The sequence below is a fragment of the Pleurodeles waltl genome, chromosome 4_2 (assembly GCF_031143425.1).
Source record: "Pleurodeles waltl isolate 20211129_DDA chromosome 4_2, aPleWal1.hap1.20221129, whole genome shotgun sequence".
Classification (NCBI taxonomy): domain Eukaryota; kingdom Metazoa; phylum Chordata; class Amphibia; order Caudata; family Salamandridae; genus Pleurodeles; species Pleurodeles waltl.
The window spans coordinates 125,966,319-125,978,564 of NC_090443.1; the positions used below are offsets into that span (position 1 = coordinate 125,966,319).

The following is a 12,246-nucleotide window of genomic DNA, read 5'->3' on the forward strand; positions in this document are numbered from 1 at the left end:
TTTTATGAAACCTTTTGCTTGGTTTGCTTCCTCCATGTTTACAGGTTGGTGGATTATGCAAGAAGATGGCATGTGCAAATGTATTTCACAGACCAGACTGTAAGGCATGCCATGGTCTCCAATGCACGTGTGGTGGGAGGTAGACATTTTGAAGGTTGCAGATTGTCTTGAGATTCGAAGTTTAAAATATTTAACTGTGTTTCAGATACCACTTATTTGGCTGTGACCAAGCTTTGCAAAAAGCTCAATACTCATCTCAGGACCCAACATAGAATGTACAATTTCCTAGCTTAAAAAAAGAAAAGAAAAAAAGAAAGGAACTATTTCTATTAAGAACACGAAGGTGATTGTAATATCCCTTTTGAGGAGCCAATTGAGCATTGATGTTTTGTAAGCATCTGATGTTGCATTTTCCCCTCACATGATTTTATTTGGGAAGTAAAGTGATTTTACAGCCAATATGAAAAAGGACTGGTATTCCGATTGTTCGAGGTGGTTAGCTTTTTTTTTTTCCAGAGCTTGAAAAGAAGGATAAGTACGCAGTCAGATGGAAAATAAATGTCTGATTTCATGTTGCTGAGCAGACAAAGAGGACGATACAGAGCCAGACAAACTTTAAATGAAGTGGTGGTGGTATTGGTAAATGTTTGTCTTGTGATGTAGTTTCATTCTCTGGGACTCTTTGAAAAGGTGGTATTATGTTCTGATACAGAAGTTTGCTGTTGCATTGTAAGAAAGAGAAACTACTATTTTTGCCTGTCTCCTTACGCAACTTTTAATCATTACAGCTAAGAAATTGCACATTCTCCTTCACAGGTATCATCATCTGGTTGCCCAGTTGCTCCTGAAACTGGTCTGCCATTCTCAGCACGAGTGTGCCTAAAATCCGAACTTTCTAATCACTTCCCCTAGCAGCTGGACATAAATGTTTAATGGGATAGGGAGTAGAACTGAGGGTAGAAAAACTAGCTGGCTGCGGAATTTAAGAAAGGAGCAAAACCACTTTAAGATAGAGACAGTCAAGCCTAGATTTGTAGACTGCTAAAGACAATGTTGTGATCCATGGTATGAAATGGAAGCACACAGGTCAAGGAGAAGGTGACTGCTATCTGAATTTGGTCTAATTACCTGGACGTTGTACAGGGCAGTCAGAAAATCTGTGTTGGGAGCGGGATCCTGCTTGTTGCAAAGCAAGATATACCATGGCTTCAATATTTGGAAGTAAGTAATTTTTCTACATGTTGTTCTACAATCTTATCCGGTACTGGTGCAACAGTAATGTAAATAATCAAGACTAATATAAATAGTCACATCCATCAGATCCAACACTTCTTTTTCTCAAGAGGGAATATTAACTCCTCTCTTTCCAGAAGTTGGGGGGCATAGCTCTCTAAATGACCTGTTAAAGCATTTTATATATGGTGTAATAATTCTGCCAGTGAATTCAAGGTAACCAGTTGACAAGGATCCATGGCAAAACATGACTTGAGGCAGCCAAGGGTTTTATCTATCTTCTGATGAGTCAGATGGAAAGTTATCAATCTGGCAAGGACGACATGCTAAGTGATTACTTAACGCGGGAGTTAGCTTAAATATAACTGATTTTATCATAAATCAGTTATGTCTTGTTAGAGAAATGAAAAGAGCCAGGTTATCAAGGAACTTGTGAAAGCAGGCACGTTGACTCACATCAGCCAGGAAAGATAGAAGACTGAACAATTCTAAAGGGATGCAAATAAGTCCAGTTCAGCAGCATGAAGACAATGCTGGCACTTCATATTTCTTCACTTATTCCTTCCACATCTTCATATGTTGCAACTGAACCCTTTTCAGTTGTGGTTCTGACATAACTGATAACCTACTCAGTGGGGACAGAGGAGGAAAATGGAGATGGGGGAGCTCATGACCCCAGCCAGCAGAACCATCTCTCAGAGACTATGAATATGCTTGTGGTCTAAATTTTTATAAAGTCAGACTAATCCAACATCCGACAGTATTAAAGATGATGTCAGAGAAAGCTTCACCAACTTGAGTATTAAATTAATTCACAAGACTCATGCATTAACAGACACAGCAGCAAGCACCCACTGGTCCCAAGAAAACAATGTCAGCATTCAAACATTAATATTAAATGTTATGGAAACAATTTCCCCCCCCCCCGAATATCAGCTTCGCATTTTTTATAAATCGACACAAGAATCTTTTCCCCAAATAACACTTTTTTCACTTTTATGAAACTCAGCTCTCCCAAATAAAAGCTCATCATTAGTTCAATATATTTTTAGTCCCAAATATCCAGTTTCAAATTGGCAACCTCTTGGGTTTTACACACAAATACCACTTTGCCATGTTCATTACATATTTAGATGAAACTGTTCCATGCTGACAGAAGCTCATAGATCACAATAAAAAGCCAGTGATGGCCATCGAATGCTAATTCAACCCACTAAATATCAGGGACGCTTGACCTATGGCAGGGTGCCAACGAGATAACATGGAGGAACACCAAATATCAAGTTAGCATAATGTCTAGAAACAGGATGCTTACAATGTCAATAACAGCCACCTACTCGCAGGCCCACCATCATACTCTCCACAATAACGCTAAAGATGAACACAGCATGTCAAACAGTGTTAACTGTGTTTCCTCCACCAAAATGGCTACAATGTGAAGGTGCAAATGAGGGAGATGCATGGGTGCAATCAAATGCAATGGGGTGGTGATCACTGGATGTCAGATGGGCCACCAGAGCCAACTGAGGGCTGGGGAGGCAACCACCTAACACAAGCAGATGGTGGCCACCAGGTGCATGCATGTGCACCACTGTAAAGCGAGAGCGATTTTGGCTGTAACTGATTTGGAGACCTTTGTAAGCAAATGGAACCTTGCTCATGGAAGCAAGCCCATCACCTGGGAGGTTATTAATGAAGGCTTTCTTAAAAAGGACTTGGTGGTAACAGACAAGATCATGGTCATCGTCAATGCTACTCATCAGTAAGAGAAGTTTAAGGAAGCATAAGGGTTCAGAAAAATAGATATTAATCATAACTCTCAAATGCTCTCTTCCAACAGAACAAGAATTATACAATGCAAATTAAAGCAGGAGTCCCTCAAGGCTCAATTATCTCACCCATACTTTTCAACATCCACTCGAAATCTGTACCAGATCTGGTCAAGAGGTTTGACATCATCTGCTATAACTACTTAGAGGACATGCAGATTCTCCTCAAAAAGGAAAGCCTGAAGAACATCAACACATCAAAACTCTTCAAATAGCCTCCAGGCTGTTGACCAATGGATGACATGGAGCCGACTCAAACTGAATGCCTCCAAAACTGATATACTCATCTGTGGAGAATGGAAAACCTATGACTGTCTCTTCACCTAGCCCGATGATCTATGACCACCTCCTAAGGTATCCAAGGAGGTAAAAAGCTTAGAATTAGCATGGGCATCAAACTGTCAATGGAACCACAAGTGGATAAGGTAGCCAAGTAAAGCTTTCTCACAATGAAAACACTGCAACGTATCTTCCAGCACCTAGAGCTCCCACACAAGGTTCAAGCAACCATCTCTCTTGCCCTATCAAATCTGGACTATGCTCATAGTCTGAATCATTCTCAACTTTGTTAACTATGAGAAGATTACAAAGAATTCGGAATGCTATCGCCAGACGACTCCTACATGTAAAGCCAAAAGCACACATTTCCCCTGCTTTAAAGGCGTTACACTGGTTACAGGTTGCAAGAAGATCCTCCTTCAAGCTGCTTTGCATCACACACAAAGCAATATGTGGCAAAGTACCACTCTTCATCAGGAAAGGGGAAGGGGAAAATATATAAATCGATGAACACATACAACAAAACAACCTGCCCTCAAGATTGGATATTTGCCTCTCAATACCTACAAACAAGAAAAAAAAGAAAAAAAAAGAAAAAAAAACATGGGTGGAAAATATTTATCTGTTCAAGCAGCCAAACTAAGGAATTTCTATTTTCACTAACCTTCTAATCTTGGGTTTCCAGAGTAGCATGCTACCCACAGAAAAAACGCTTCAATGCCTTGTCAGGGATTGTAAGCACTACATAAATATATTTACAAATGCAATAATAATAAACATGATCGCTACTGAGGGGCAGACTTCAGCAGAATGGCTGTCGGGAAGACTTTTGGCAACAATGGCCAAGATATTTGGCAGCAATGGGTATCATTTTGGCAGAAACAGTGAATTTTCCACCATCTGAGAAGGCTTGAGAGTCTGAAAGAATATATTGCATGATGTCCAGAGACGCTGCCTGGACTGTAGAGACTGTGACCATTTTTTTTCCAGTATTTTAATATCATACATATTTTTTCAAGCTATGTATTGGCATACAGATCCCAGAAATCTGGCACCTGAGCATAATTTCAGATGTTTATCCTAATTGGTCCGTTTTTCAAGACTTCCTGGAAGGAAGATGCTCCTTTCTTAAATTTGACACCAATTTGAAGGATATTCCAACAAGTACCAGAAACTGCAGCAATTGTCCTAGAGCCCCCACAAAACGTATTCATATTATTGGGGGGCGAGAGAGTATCTGCAAATATTTCTCTACTGAATGAAAAAGTCATATTAAGCATTAAGTAAACAGTTGTTTCACGAACACATGGTTCACACTGAATGAAACCGTATGTGTGAGGGTCGTGTATTTAAAATGCAAGAGTTGAAAAGGAGGCAGTTCAGTTTCCACAACGAGGAAAATATGTGGGTAGACTTTAGTAAACTGAAATCATTGCAGGCAGCTGGATTCTGCAAAAACAATTTATAAATATTAAATGAAAACTTCCCCGCCAATATGAAGTACCCATAGCCCAATTTAGCTCCTACAGTTGCCCTAGGAATGGTGGAGCAACCATGCTGATTTTGCGGACAATGGATTTTACTCAACACCACAAAGATAATTAGAGGGCTGGATCCAGTGGTTATTGTTGGTCATAGTGATTAGACATGTGATCTCCACAAAATAATGCATGTGTTAACTCCAATTATTTTGTGTTAGATTATATTAATACCAGTTATGTGTGATCATAAGCGGGAGCTATTTGGTTTCTGATGACTGGTAGGTGAGAGGCTGGCGGAGGTTAGGTCATGTTATGTTACAGTGATGGAGTTTTAAAGAGGAGACGTTGGGGTCTATGAATTGAGGTGTCAGTCAATTGCAGAACTACAATAAGGAGGATTAAAGCAGAAAGGCATGAGACTGAGGAGGCCGTACTCAAACAGAAGTCAATTAGAGGATGGCATGTAAGGACAGGTCACTCTAAAGAAAAAAAAGAATATCAAGGTCAATTCTTCATGCAGAGTTTTAGGATTATAGTAAGAGAATGTTTTTTGAGATAGCAAGCAAACTAAGAATGTATGCTGTTGAAAGAAACATCATTACACATAGCGCTCCATATCACAGTAGACAACTTAAACATGTGATTTTGAGTGTACACATCATTGTAAAAGCGACAACCTGTTGGAAGCCACGCCTATGGCAGCTCTTTTAAACAGTCTGGAGTATCCTAACCTTGGTACAGGGTCTGTACATACACAAGGGAGCTGGCTGAGAAAAACGGAAAATGTCTCATTTAATGATCTTCTTGTAAATTAAAGAGTTTTTCCACTCACTAAAAATGAATTGTCACTAGCTGAGACTATTTCGCCAATCCACAGGCAATTTATACATTTTGTCACCCAACCCCATCCAAGTGTTTATTGTGAATGTCTGTGCATGGGGCTATTGTGGTATATGGATTGTATGTAAAAGTGAAGCTCACATCCCCGGCCTGTTCCTGTGCACAAGTTAGGTTTGATGTTGTTGTTCCAGACAGTGTAAATATATTAGGATGCAGAAGGGAAAAGACCTAGACAATGAAATGAGGACAAAGGAGACAAAGTTCTTATAGAAATTAGATTAGGTCTTTCCTGTGGCAGTGCCACTTGGTGTATCGCGGGTGTGAAGGGGCTGCAGTTTTCTCAGAGTGATAAGGGTCTTTTACGTAAAACCACCCTTTCTTCTCTTTCCTGAGTTTCTGCAGCAGCTTTAATATATCCCTAGAAGATAACACCGTTTGACTAGGACTACAGTGAGCTCCTCCGGTGGCTACAGACACCTGCTGGCCAATCCCATGCAACACATTTACAGCCTCTTCGGTGTGCATGCAAGTGGCCACGTCTCAGAGAGTTAAAAATAATAATAAACACAAGGGAAACAGCATTGCAGTGACCAGCAACGAAGCCTTTTTCCCTCATCATTCACGAACTGTGAGGAAAAAACACGGAACACGGACATGAAACATGCATGTGAAGTAGGACACACGTCCATAAGGTGGTGGCGGTGGGGTTGTACTTGTGCTGCCCCCACAGAGGGGCAGCAAAGTCAGATAACAACGGGCCCCTGTGCCGCATTTCACACCAGACACTTGCAAGAGGCTACTCTGACGACTCTCATTAGTCAGTGGCATGACGCAAAATGACCCCCCCCAACACCCGGACATTTAGCAAACAAAAATCATGATACAGAGCTCAACCGTAAGTTCCAGTTAGTAGATATCACTACTTTGGGGGCTCTGTTATGAACGTGGGAAGAGTAAAATATTGGTAGCGGTTTTTGTTCACAGAAAATGCAGAATGGGGCTTAGAGAAAAAAATGGTAAGTCACTCCTAAAAATAAAGTGAGTCGGCCCGGCTTAAATGTATACTGGGCCATATGCCGACCAAGGCCAGTATATGGCTCCCCAAACAGCCCTGTACAGTTTCTCAGGTCCGCCCTTGATGCGTCGCTCCAATACAGGTTTGAAACAGGACTAAGAGCCCCAGAACGCAAAGGAAGACAAGCCCGACCAAAACAGCACGTCACAACTAGACCCGGCAACCTGAACAGCTGTGCTTGTCTCCATGGTTCTGAGAAAGGGTAGCTTATGTAATCTATATTAACATGAAATGTTTATGAACTAATGTACAATAATGCTCATAGAAACTGTATTAATATGCTTTGCTAAAACGTGTGCTTTAAATGTGCCCACGGGGAGTGGCCGCCAATGTATACGGGGACTAATAAAAATGACTAATGTTGATGAATTCATATATTAGAGGATAGTTTAATACTAATTATTAATGATTATGTTATTAAAGTTTTGCAAATAAATCATTAGGCCTTACGTAAGCATGAGCTGAAGCCTAGCTGTCTGGCTCTCATATTAAATGTATTTTTCCAAGCATGCAATGTGCAGACTTGCTAAAGGACACAAACTCTTGTTTTCTTCAAACTAGAAGCTGAATGTAACTATAGTAGATCCGTTCTCATGAAGTTCACCGCGCTTGTAGAAAATGTATTAACTAAATCCAACAGTGCAGACTAATGTTAAATACAAGGTCACCCAAACCAGTACAGACAATGGAGCTACAGACCGAAGATGCGCAAAGAATTACAAAAGGATGAAATCATACTGGATATTCTACCCTTAAAGACGTCAATCATATGGACCAATAAAATGCCTGAGAACTAATGCGGGGTAAAAGATTAAAATGCCTTTATGTTTAAATTGGGTAAAGATAGTGGGGTGCAACCCCTTGACCAATTAGATTTTAGGGTAATGTACAATGAAAAAGGGATAAAAACCTACAACACACGGAAGTGGTTAGAATGGTTAGGGAAATGCTGGTGATATGATCCAGAAACTTTGTCACTCTGTTTTGGTGACTTGCTGATTTTACTTAGAATAATCCTTGTCCTTAGATTGCCCATTTACACTTTACCTCCCTATGAAAGAAGTGCCCTTTTGCCCTTCCTACCTGAGCTGAGTTCCTGACTGATGGCGAATCAACTGATGTCCTGAAGACGAAGACTGAACCTGAGTGCTGACCCAAACCTTGAAGGGTAACTATATGACAATGAAATTGTGATTGTCTGTTTGCTTTTCCTTTCTAGGTACCAACTGTTTTTCTTTTGACAGAGACCACAGTTAGACGTTTTCCAAATTGGTGTTCTATATTGTTTTGCATGAAGCCCAACATGCCAATGCTATTTAGAGGTTAGGTGAGGGGTACATTAAACTGATGCAAATGGACAAATGACTGAATTAATGCTTTGTTAACAATATTCTGCTAAGGATAGTTTATGTTTGCGCAGTGTTATGTTCTGATGTTTGTGATTCTTGCTTTGATGAGATCTTATCAGAGTTGCCATATCGTGACTATGCAATTGTGTTTCTTGGTTTAGAGATTAATCAACTTGCTAGTAGTATTGTAACCAATAGAGAATAAAATGACTGAAATTATACTAAACTGGTGTGGTTATTCATGACTGAAAGGTCATGGTGGTGTCCTGAGTCTAACTAAATGTCATTAACTAAAGTAAAATGAATTGTGGTATTAAGTATTGATGATATTATTGACGTATTGATTGACATGTTGATTAGCTATCTCGTCCTAAGATGTCTCTCAACTGGGTCAAAAGATTCATTGGCCTAAAACGAGTCCTAATGTGTAATAATTTCTCATAAAGGGACGTGTTAGCAGTTCCCTGCAGTGATTCTAAGCTATGACCTCTATGTAACAAGATAGTTGTAGGAGGCCCACTCAGTTATGTAACCTCATACACAAAGCCAGGAGTACACAATTAACCTTGCCACTAGCTTCTTCAAAATTAGGTGGGCTCCCGACCCGAGGCCTGTTTAGATAATGTTATCCAGGACACTGGGGGCACCATACTCCAGTCTAGATTTCACAAATATTTGAAATATAATGTTTCTGTACATGCGGCTCAGGTGATGTTTACCAGGACTCCAACTCCCAGAATGCTTTGGATTTTTAAATGAAGTCCCAGGTCTGGAAAATGTTGACCAGTATTGCATGGATAAATCTATCTGGTAAGCGCAGATTTGCACAAAGAGCGAGAGTACAAAACATCACACTCAAAAACATGAAGAACAAGACTGCAACAATAAAGTAGCAATTTGTGGCAACAGTTCATTCTTCCGGTTTTTGTGTAAGGGTAGAGTGCAGCTCGTAAATGCCAATGGAAGTGCTGAGTGTCAGGGCCACTGGGCGACCTGTTTCCCCATGTTTAACTGAACTGAAGTGAGTTTTTTTTTGTTTTTGTTTTTGTTTTTTTAAATACGGGGGCATCTTGTTGCCAATCATTCATAACTGGTGTATTATTCCAACAGAGGCCGCCTAGGACTACAACTACCGGAATACATTGTGTTGGCAGATGAAAACCCTTGTCTGAGTGCGTTTCCTAAATTGCACTGTGACAATACTGTCTCATTAAATATAGAGCAGATAGTAGATCTACAGACAAGTTATAATACCATCCCATTAAATGTACAGCAGATGGTAGATCTACAGATAAGTTATAGTATTGCCCCACAGTACATGATGAGATGCAGAGTAGATACACAGTACAAATATCTGCTGAATTTAAATATTTTAAGCCACAGGAAATGCAAGGTTTCAAGAAGGGTTTCTCCTCCTCAGAAGAAATTTCAGCAAGGACTTCTAAAAATGGTAGCAAGTAAAGGATACGCTGCTGATTGATGTAAGGACAACATGTAATAGAACTCAAAGAATATTAGCAGCTAAGTGGACTGTCGTTAAGTACACATACACCTTATTTGCTCATTTTGCAGTGTACAGTAGAAAATGGCCACTGCAAAATTAAATGCGTTTGAGAGAGTTTCCATGTTCTGAAATGTGACTTTTTTTTATTCAAACCCTAGCAGGGAAGAGTTCAAGCTTGTGAATCTTAACGTTCCAGTGCTGGAGGGTGGAAATAAACTATATACTTAAAATGCAGTAAAATGCTAATTATTCTGTATAATGATATTAACAATAATAAATAACACATATGTGAAGCTGACTGCAATTATTTTAACATTTGATAATGTAGCCCTCGATTTCAAAATGGTTGGAGCTGCTTGCAGTCATCTTTTCATTATGTGACCATTTTGTGCACACAGACTATTCATGCACAAGGGACTTTGAAAACACTGCTATCAGATGTAATGCCACTTCGGAAGGTAGAGAATCCGGTTTCTATTATTTAGAGTTGTGTAGCACGCAGTTTCATGGACAGTGAATGTTCCCAATGCCCCAACTATTGGGACACCTGTCATTTCTCATGAGAACTTATCAACTGTATTTTAAAGACGTGCCATTTGTCTTAATGTAGGTGTCTGGAGGGCACCAGGGATGGAACAGCGTTATATGAATATGTGGGATAGAGCAGGTGATGTGATTTCAGAAAATGTATCGTTCTTTTTTTAACCTGATTTGCTTAAAGCTGTGACTCTTACACAAATGTATTGGATGCATGACTTCATTGCATTTTGTACCATAAAAGAAGCCTTTTCCTGACAGCACTGGGATCACTCTTCCATGATCGTTAAGAGGCTGCACTAGGTCATTCGACTTCTGATTTAGGACTTACTTTATTTGAGATTAACTATATTTTGCTCTGCTATTTTATGATTTGCCCTTTATTCAGAGATTTCTGGGTTTAAAATTATGAACTGAGTCTATCCACTTAGTTTGCCTTCTGTATTAATATAAACCTTATAATAAGCCTTTATTACTGAATTGTAATATTGGTCTCACTTTCATTGTAAAGACCGATTTAGTTTACTAATTATATTGAAATTAGCTTTGACATTTGTTGATCAGGTCCAGTTGAGGAGCACGAAAATGCTTAAAGAGTTAACTCACTCTCAGACCATCAGAGGCACTTTAAATTTAACAGCAATACAAAAAGCGTTGTGAATGCGGAACAACATTCTACGGCTACTGATTATTTTTTATAGAGGAAAGCGCTACACAATTCAATGGCAATATACTTTAACTACACGAGACTTTTCAGGTTATACTTTATCGCCCAGTCTCATTACCTTTGTGCCTAACTCTAGAAATAAACGCATAATGTCTAGTTTGCCAATCACAAACTCTGCCTTTAATTCCCAATTTACGTTTGTCACCTGAAACCTAAGTTCGTTCAGGAACACCTATGTAGCCTTTAGGAAAAAAGTGGAGTGTGAAGATTTTTGAAGTTATAAATACATTTCATATAATTTCTCAGTAACGTATAGGTATTTGGAAGAGTTCTGTGATAAATGCTTGTTTAAAAAATAAAATAAAAAAAAACTATATGACTAGGTAACGGCCCAAGCAGATAGGCTCTGCTATGGTGGGTGCCAAATATTCACATTTACTATGGCTGCATCTTCCTCCACGTTGGCCAGTCCCTGCATCCCACATTCCCTCGCCCCGAGTATGCGTTCACCTTCCCTGTCAGCTTATGTCCTAAAGCTCCCCCATTGCTACGCTCCTCTCTCACCGCGGCTGTCCCCGAGGCCCGCTCTCCCACCGCTCGAAGGCTCCGCCATGGGTTCACCGGTTTTCTCATCTACACACTCACTGACTTCCAAGCGGAAACCTGGGCCACCCATCCTCGCCGCCTGCAAGCAAATCGGCGTTCTTCCTAAACAGACAAACAGCGCACCCGGCCAATGTCTGATGAAAACACTAAGGGGGCGGGTGTAGGGGCGGTGGGATGGGAAAAAAAAGGCAGAATGACGCAGCGCGGCAATGGACACAGAAAAAACACGACTACAGTGCACGTCAGCGAAGTCAAAGGCTGACTAAGAAGAAATACCATGGACGGCGGCAGGCTAAATAAGTGGTCGTGTACTAGTCTTTCTAGGAAATAATTCGAAGATATAATGGGAATCTACAAAATATCTACATACTAGCAATACCTTAAAGCTGAAAAACTCCTTTTTATTTCCACATCATTGTCCATGCTGATTTTTATTTTTTTAAATTCTAGAACAGCTTGAACAATTAATGGGTAGTGGGGGTAAAGAGGGCTGGCATCCCAACTCGGAGAATGTTGTAAAAGTGCAGTCGAAGCACCTCATATCACGGACCCTTTGACATGTCCATAAAGGCAGTTGAAATCTCACTCAGGGTGAGTATTATTATTGCCATTATTTATAAGGGTTTACAGAGCGCACGGCTACCAAATTCGTGCTTCTCCGCCTTGCCAGAACTTGTGAGTAAATATGCTGTTTTAAATGAAGAGATGAGTTTTCAATTGCTTCCTAAAATTTAACAGGTTTCCATTTGTTCTGAGGTGAATTGAAGGGAGTTCCAGAGTTTGTACACCAAGTAAGCGAACAAGTGACTTCTACTTCTCTCTTCATTTCAGGGATAGCAAGAAGGG

At 40.1% G+C, this 12,246-nt stretch overlaps 1 protein-coding gene across 3 annotated transcripts in view; it reads right to left on the reverse strand.

Annotated features, from left to right (window-relative positions):
- The window catches only part of SPRYD3 (SPRY domain containing 3), a 472,005-nt gene extending 460,474 nt beyond the window's left edge, over window positions 1-11,531 (reverse strand). Inside the window, exon 1 of one of the 3 annotated variants that reach the window (XM_069230934.1) lies at window positions 11,440-11,531. The gene's annotated coding sequence lies outside the window, so the exon portion shown is untranslated. Of the gene's footprint in view, window positions 1-11,304 lie in introns of all 3 variants that reach the window. The other 2 variants (XM_069230932.1, XM_069230933.1) reach the window with 2 other exon arrangements.
- Between the last annotated feature and the right edge of the window lie 715 nt (window positions 11,532-12,246).